A 7,064-nucleotide genomic window follows, 5' to 3' on the forward strand; every position below is an offset into this window, starting at 1 on the left:
CTCTGCTATTGCAGGGTTCTCAGGATCATAAGCTTCTTCTTCAGAAGATGCCTCTTTAGTACTGTTGGATGCATTCTGTCATCCATTCAGACTTTGAAAAATCATTTTGACTTGCTGAGTCAACATTTTGTTCTGAGCCAATATGGAATTTGGAGCATCAATTTCAAGAACTCATTTCCTCTTAGGTGTCCTAATGTTCACGGAATTCCTCTCGGAAGTGTACATGAATTGGTTATTTACAACCATGTCAATAAGTTCTTGAGCTTCTGCAGGCATTTTCTTTAGGTGAATGGATCCACCTGCAGAATGGTCCAGTGATATCTTGGAGAATTTAGATAGACCATAATAGAATATATCCAGAATGGTCCATTCTGAAAGCCTGTCAGAAGGACACCTTTTGGTCATCTACTTGTATCTTTTCCAAGCTTCATTGAAGGATTCACCATCTTTTTGTTTGAAGGTCTGAACATCCACTCTAAGCTTGCTCAGCTTTTGAGGAGGAAAGAACTTAGCCAAGAAGGCCGTGACCAGCTTATCCCAAGAGTCCAGGCTATCTTTAGGTTGTGAGTCCAACCATGTTCTAGCTTTGTCTCTTACAGCAAAAGGGAAAAGCATGAGCCTGTAGACTTCAGGATCTACTCCATAAGTCTTAACAGTCTCACAGATCTACAAGAACTCAGTTAAAAACTGATAGGGATCTTCTGATGGAAGTCCATGAAACTTGCAGTTCTGTTGCATTAGAGCAACTAATTGAGGTTTCAGCTCAAAATTGTTTGCTCCAATGGCAGGGATTGAGATGCTTCTTTCATCAAACTTGGAAGTAGGTGTAGTATAATCACCAAGCATCCTCCTTGCATTATTATTTTTGGCTGCCATATCCTTTTCTTGTTCGAAAATTTTAGTAAGGTTGTCTCTGGATTGTTGTAATTTAGCTTCTCTTAGTTTCCTCTTCAGAGTCCTTTCAGATTCCGGATCAGCTTCAACAAGAATGCCTTTTTCCTTGTTCCTACTCATATGAGAAAAAAGAGAACAGAAAAGGAAGAGGAATCATCTATGTCACAGTATAGAGATTCCTTTATGTTAGTAGAAGAAGAAAGGAATAGAAGAAGGAGAAGAGTTAAGAATCCAAACACAAGGGGAAAGATAGGTTCGAATTCTTGAGATGAAGAGAAGTGTTAGTAAATAAATAAATAAATAAATAGAAGAAGATGAGAGAGGGAGAAATTCAAAAATAATTATTGAAAAAGAGTTAGTGATTTTCGAAAATTAAAGGGGGAAATAAAATTAAAATTAAACTTTAAAACAATTAATTAATTAAAAAGAATTTTAAAAAGGGTGAGGAATTTTCGAAAATTAGAGACGGAAAAGTAGTTAAGTGGTTTTGAAAAAGATAAGAAACAAACAAAAAGTCAATTAGTTAGTTGAAAAATATTTGAAAATCAATTTTGAAAAGATAAGAAGATAAGAAGTTAGAAAGGGATATTTTGAAATCAATTTTTTTTTTTGAAAAAGATATGATTTAAAAAGATATGATAAAAAGATATGGTGGAAAAAGATATAATTTTTTTTAAAATTAAAATTAATTACTTGACTAATAAGAAACTAAAAGATATGATTCTAGAATTTAAAGATTGAACATTTCTTAACAAGAAGGTAACAAACTTCAAATTTTTGAATCAATCACATTACTTGTTAGTCAAGTTTCGAAAATTTGAAATAAAATTAAGAAGAAGATTTTGAAAAATATTTTTAAATTTTTGAAAAATAGTAAAAAAATGAAAAAGAATTGATTTTTGAAAAAGTTTTGAAAAAGATAAGATTTTTAAAATCGAAATTTTGACTAGACTAACAAGGAATAACAAATTTTAAAAAAAATTTGACTAAGTGAACCCAAAATTTCGAAATTTATGAGAAAAAAGGAAAAGATATTTTTTTAATTTTTGAATATTTTTATGATGAGAGAGAAAAACATAAAAATGATCCAAAACATGAAAATTTTGGATCAAAACACATGATGCATGCAAGAACACTATGGATGTCAAGATGAACACCAAGAACACTTTGAAGATCATGATGAACATCAAGAACATATTTTTGAAAAAAATTTTATGCAAAGAAAACATGCAAGACACCCAACTTAGAATTTTTCAATGTTTAAACTCTAAGAATTCTAAAATGCATATGAAAAACAACAAAAGACACAAAACAAGAAAATATGAAGATTAAACAAGAAGACTTATCAAGAACAACTTGAAGATCATGAAGAATGCAATGCATGAATTTTTGAAAAATGCAAGAAAGAGATGAACATGCAATTGTCACCAAACATAAAACATGATACAAGACTCAAACATAAAACACAAAATTTTTTTGGTTTCTATGATTTTATTATTTTATTATTATTATTATTATTTTTTGAAATTTATAGAAAAAAGAAAATAAAAAATTCAAAATTTTTAAGAAGAATTCTAGGAATCTTTCAATGTTAGCCTAAAGTCCCAATCCAAGGGTTGGACATGGCTTAATAGCCAGCCAGCTTTAGGATATAAATCAGGCATGCAACAGCTGATACTTTATCCAATTCCATATACATGCCTTTTATGTTGACAAGTGGAAGCCTCAATCTAAAAGAATTTGGATGTGGCTTTATAGCCAGCCAGGCTTCAACATGTTACCATGAAACTCTAGAATTCATTCTTAAAAATTTAGAATAATTTTCGAAAACAAAAGGAAAAAATTTTTGAAAGATTTTTGAAAAATTTTTGAAAATAAAACAAAAACTTGGTGCACAAAATTGTGATCATCAACAAGGGCATTCAACTTGGTATGCGCGTTTATAACTCAGCACTTTCTTCATAACCTCGCACAACTAACGAGCAAGTGCACTGGGTCGTCCAAGTAATAAATCTTACGTGAGTAAGGGTCAATCCCACGGAGATTGTTGGTATGAAGCAAGCTATGGTCATCTTGAAATTCTCAGTTAGGCGGATAATATATGGTTATGGAGTTTTCGAATAATAATAATAAATAAACAGAAAATAAAGATAGAAATACTTATGTAAATCATTGATGGGAATTTCAGATAGGCGCATGAAGATGTTGTGCTCCTTCTGAATCTCTGCTTTCCTACTACCTTCATCCAATTCTTCTTACTCCTTTCCATGGCAAGCTGTATGTAGGACATCACCGTTGTCAATGCTACATTCCATCCTCTCAGTGAAAATGGTCCAAATGTTCTGTCACAGCACGGCTAATCATCTGTAGGTTCTTGATCATGCTGGAATAGAATTCATTGATTCTTTTGCGTTTGTCATCATGCCTAATAATCGGGAGTTTGAAGCTCGTCACAGTCATTCAATCCTTGAATCCTACTCGGAATACCACAGACAAGGTTTAGACTTTCTGAATTCTCATGAATAACGCCATCAATTCTAGCTTATACCACGAAGATTCTGATTAAGGAATCCAAGAGATATGCGCCCGGTCTAAGGTAGAACGGAAGTGGTTGTCAGTCATGCATTCATAGGTGAGAATGATGATGAGTGTCACGGATCATCACATTCATCATGTTGAAGTGCAACGAATATCTTAGAACAGGAATAAACTAAATTTAATAGAAAATAGTAGTAATTGCATTAAAACTTGAGGTACAACAGAGCTCCACACCCTTAATCTATGGTGTGTAGAAACTCCACCGTTGAAAATACATAAGTGATGGTGGTCCAGGCATGGCTGAATGGCCAGCCCCCATGAATGATCAATATCTCCTAAGATGAATAATGGAATAAAACCGAGACCAAAGATGTCTAATACAATAATAAAATGTCCTATTTATACTAGACTAGCTACTAGGGTTTACAAAAGTAAGTAATTGATGCATAAATCCACTTTCGGGGCCCACTTGGTGTGTGCTTGGGCTGAGCTTGAGCTTTACACGTTCAGAGGCTTCTTTTGGAGTTGAACGCCAAGTTGTAACGTGTTTCTGGCGTTCAACTCTGGTTCGTGACGTGTTTCCGGCGTTTGACTCAAGAATGCAACATGGAACTGGCGTTGAGCGCCAGTTTACGTCGTCTAATCTCGAATAAAGTATAGACTATTATATATTGCTAGAAAGATCTGGATGTATACTTTTCAACGCCGTTGCGAGCGTGCCATTTGGAGTTCCGTAGTTCCAGCAAATCCATTTTGAGTGCAGGGAGGTCAGAATCCAATACCATCAACAGTCCTTTGTCAGCCTTTTATCAGAATTTTGCTCAAGTCCCTCAATTTCAGCCAGAAAGTACCTGAAATCACAAAAAAACACAAAAACTCATAGTAAAGTCCAGAAATATGAATTTATCATAAAAACTAATGAAAACATCCCTAAAAGTAGCTATATCCTACTAAAAACTACCTAAAAACAATGCCAAAAAGCGTATAAATTATCTGCTCATCAGCAGACAACCGACACATGAGCTCATGACCGACACAAGTACTAGACATGTATCATTCTTGTATGCTCATCATTCTCTGTTGTATATTCTCTGTGTTTGTGTTCTATTTTCTTGTAATTCTTTGTTTGTGTTCTGTTTTCCTATATTCACTGTTTACTGTATCATTATGTCCTTAAAATATTTTATTGTCTGACAATGACGACAAAAGCGATTAAGTTGACTAATTAGCCTGACTCTCCTAAGAACTCCCTAGTTCTTACCGCTTTCCTTCCCCCCTTCAGATGGAGACAGGAGTCATCTTCTATGAGGTAGAGGAGCCGTATATATAGGAGGATCCGGTTTTCCATAGTTACTATGTAGTAAAATAGACCCTCGGGTACGATATGTACTATGCGATCGCCTTTTTCAGCATTCACTATCTAGCCGTTTTTTTATCCTAATGCTCCCTGTAATCTCCGAGTAATTAGTAAATAAATAACCAATAAATTAATTTTTATTTGAAGAAATTATAAAATTAAATTTTATAGTTTAGAATGGAATAAATAATCAAAATACAAATTTTGACACTAATTTTAAAAGTTTTAGCCCAAAATTAGGTCAACGGGCCGAACCAAGCAAACCAGGCCCAATAACCCAAGGTCCAACATATAAACGAGGCTTTTAGTCTTCTTCCTTTCACAAAATGAGTTTCACGCCCATGAAGAAGAAGAAAATAACAAAATCCTTGCCCTCAAATTTTCGTTCCTCGTAACTTTCAATCTAGACCTCTGATTGATGAGCCGTCAGCGACCACGCATTCATCTTAGAATTCTCTACAAAATCCAATGAAATATTTGGTAATGGAATCATATTTTCCTACCCAGTTCTCCCTTTGATGATTTAGGGATACTCTAGCGGTGATAATCACCAGATTTTGCCCATTTGACTCGTGGGTAATGGTAAGAAAATCCCAATCCTTGTGAATTGGTGATTTAGTGAGCTCAATGTTGATTGTTGTGATATTATATAAATTAGATTGTGTATCTTGTTGAATTTGAGTTAAATTAGTGGATATTGAAAGCTTGGAATTGAATCTTGGGAGCTGAAATTCAATTGGGGATGAGTTGGAGCTTTGGAGCTTAAGGAGCGGTGGATAACTGATGTGTTCTGAGCTTAAGGAGGAATGGCCAAGGTATGGTTTTGATTTCTCGTAGTTAATGTTTAATGTCATGTGAAAACTTAGGCTAGAAGGCCTTAAGATAGGAATGAAGTGAATGAATTATTGATGGATTGTGATATGTGATTCAATTTTGCAAACGGTTTGCTATTGGAGTTGGTTGGTTTTTTGGAAAAAAATTAATATTGGAATTAGTTTGATTTTGAAATAATTTGATACTGGAAATGATTTGAATGACTGAGAGGTGTTTGGTTTGGTGGTTGGGACCCTTGAGGGGTGGCAAAAGTTCAAGTTTTAGAGGAGATGCTGTCAAAATTTTTATGAAAATAGGAGGCTTCATTTGAGGTGATTATTTATAAAGATTTGGATTTTAAGGCTTTTATAATTTGATTGAGTTATTCGGAAAAGGATTACGTTTTGAGTTTGATTTATTTAAAAATGAATAAATTGTGTTTTGAGTATGAGTTATTGATGAACGAAATGGGAGGTGTGATAATAAGGAATGAAGGATGATGAGAATTAATTTTTAAGTGTACTGTTGAATGAATATGAATGAATTATAATGATAATGAGATATGTGTGATAGGGTAAGAGGCAGTGGCGTTGTCCATTTACTTCGGAAAAGAGATGAGGAAGAAGAATGATGAGAACTGAGTTTGATTATAAAAGTGAATGAATACGAATGAATTGTAATAATAATAAGAATGAATTTTTGAATGTGACTCTGGGTAAAATACAATGGTGTTATCCACTTGCTCCAGGTAAGAGTTCAATAAGTCGGGTAAGATGTAATGGTATTATGCACTTGCTTCAGGTAAGAGTTTGAGACTCCGGGTAAGATGCAAGGGTTGAATTCTATTTCCTTTTGCTCTGAAGTGAGAACTGTAACACCACCTGGATAAGAGACAAGGGTGATGTTGTCCCCTGCTCTGGGTATGCGGATAAGATGCAAGGGTTGCAGCATTGTCCCACTTGCTCTGTGTTAGGTATTCTCTCTAGGATTAATTACCGAACATGTCGGGTTTGGCTTTATAACCGACAGATGAGACTCGTCAGCCATAGGACAGGCATATATCATATGCATATGTGTGTTTTGTTTGATTATGTAATAATTGAGCTTGCCTAAGTGATTATTATGCTTACTTGCTATATTTGCTATTTATTGTATCTGTATCCTACTTGTATTTGCTTTGTCTGTATTGCTTGTCTGTGCACTAGAGTTTTGGGGGAATGGAGGAAATAAAAAGTGAAGGATTGGATCACAATTAGATTGGAGGAGACAAAGAGTGAATTATAGGGTTAGAGTTTAATAAGACGGAAAGTGAATTATAGAATTAAAGTTAGGTTGAGACATGGATACCTTAGAGAGTTTTACCAAATTTATGGTTTAATTTATTCCTTTAAGTTTAATTCTCAGTGTCGAATTTCTAGGAATGCCTTCGGCTTTTCCGGGACCTTATATATTAACTTCATGG

At 34.3% G+C, this 7,064-nt stretch overlaps 1 non-coding gene across 1 annotated transcript; it reads left to right on the forward strand.

Annotated features, from left to right (window-relative positions):
* The first annotated feature begins 376 nt into the window (after positions 1-376).
* On the forward strand, positions 377-483 carry LOC127744469 (small nucleolar RNA R71). Its single transcript, XR_008005456.1, has one exon. It is a non-coding gene; the product is annotated as a small nucleolar RNA R71 (small nucleolar RNA).
* Positions 484-7,064: the final 6,581 nt, after the last annotated feature.

This window comes from Arachis duranensis, unplaced genomic scaffold (assembly GCF_000817695.3).
Source record: "Arachis duranensis cultivar V14167 unplaced genomic scaffold, aradu.V14167.gnm2.J7QH unplaced_Scaffold_354585, whole genome shotgun sequence".
NCBI lineage: Eukaryota > Viridiplantae > Streptophyta > Magnoliopsida > Fabales > Fabaceae > Arachis > Arachis duranensis.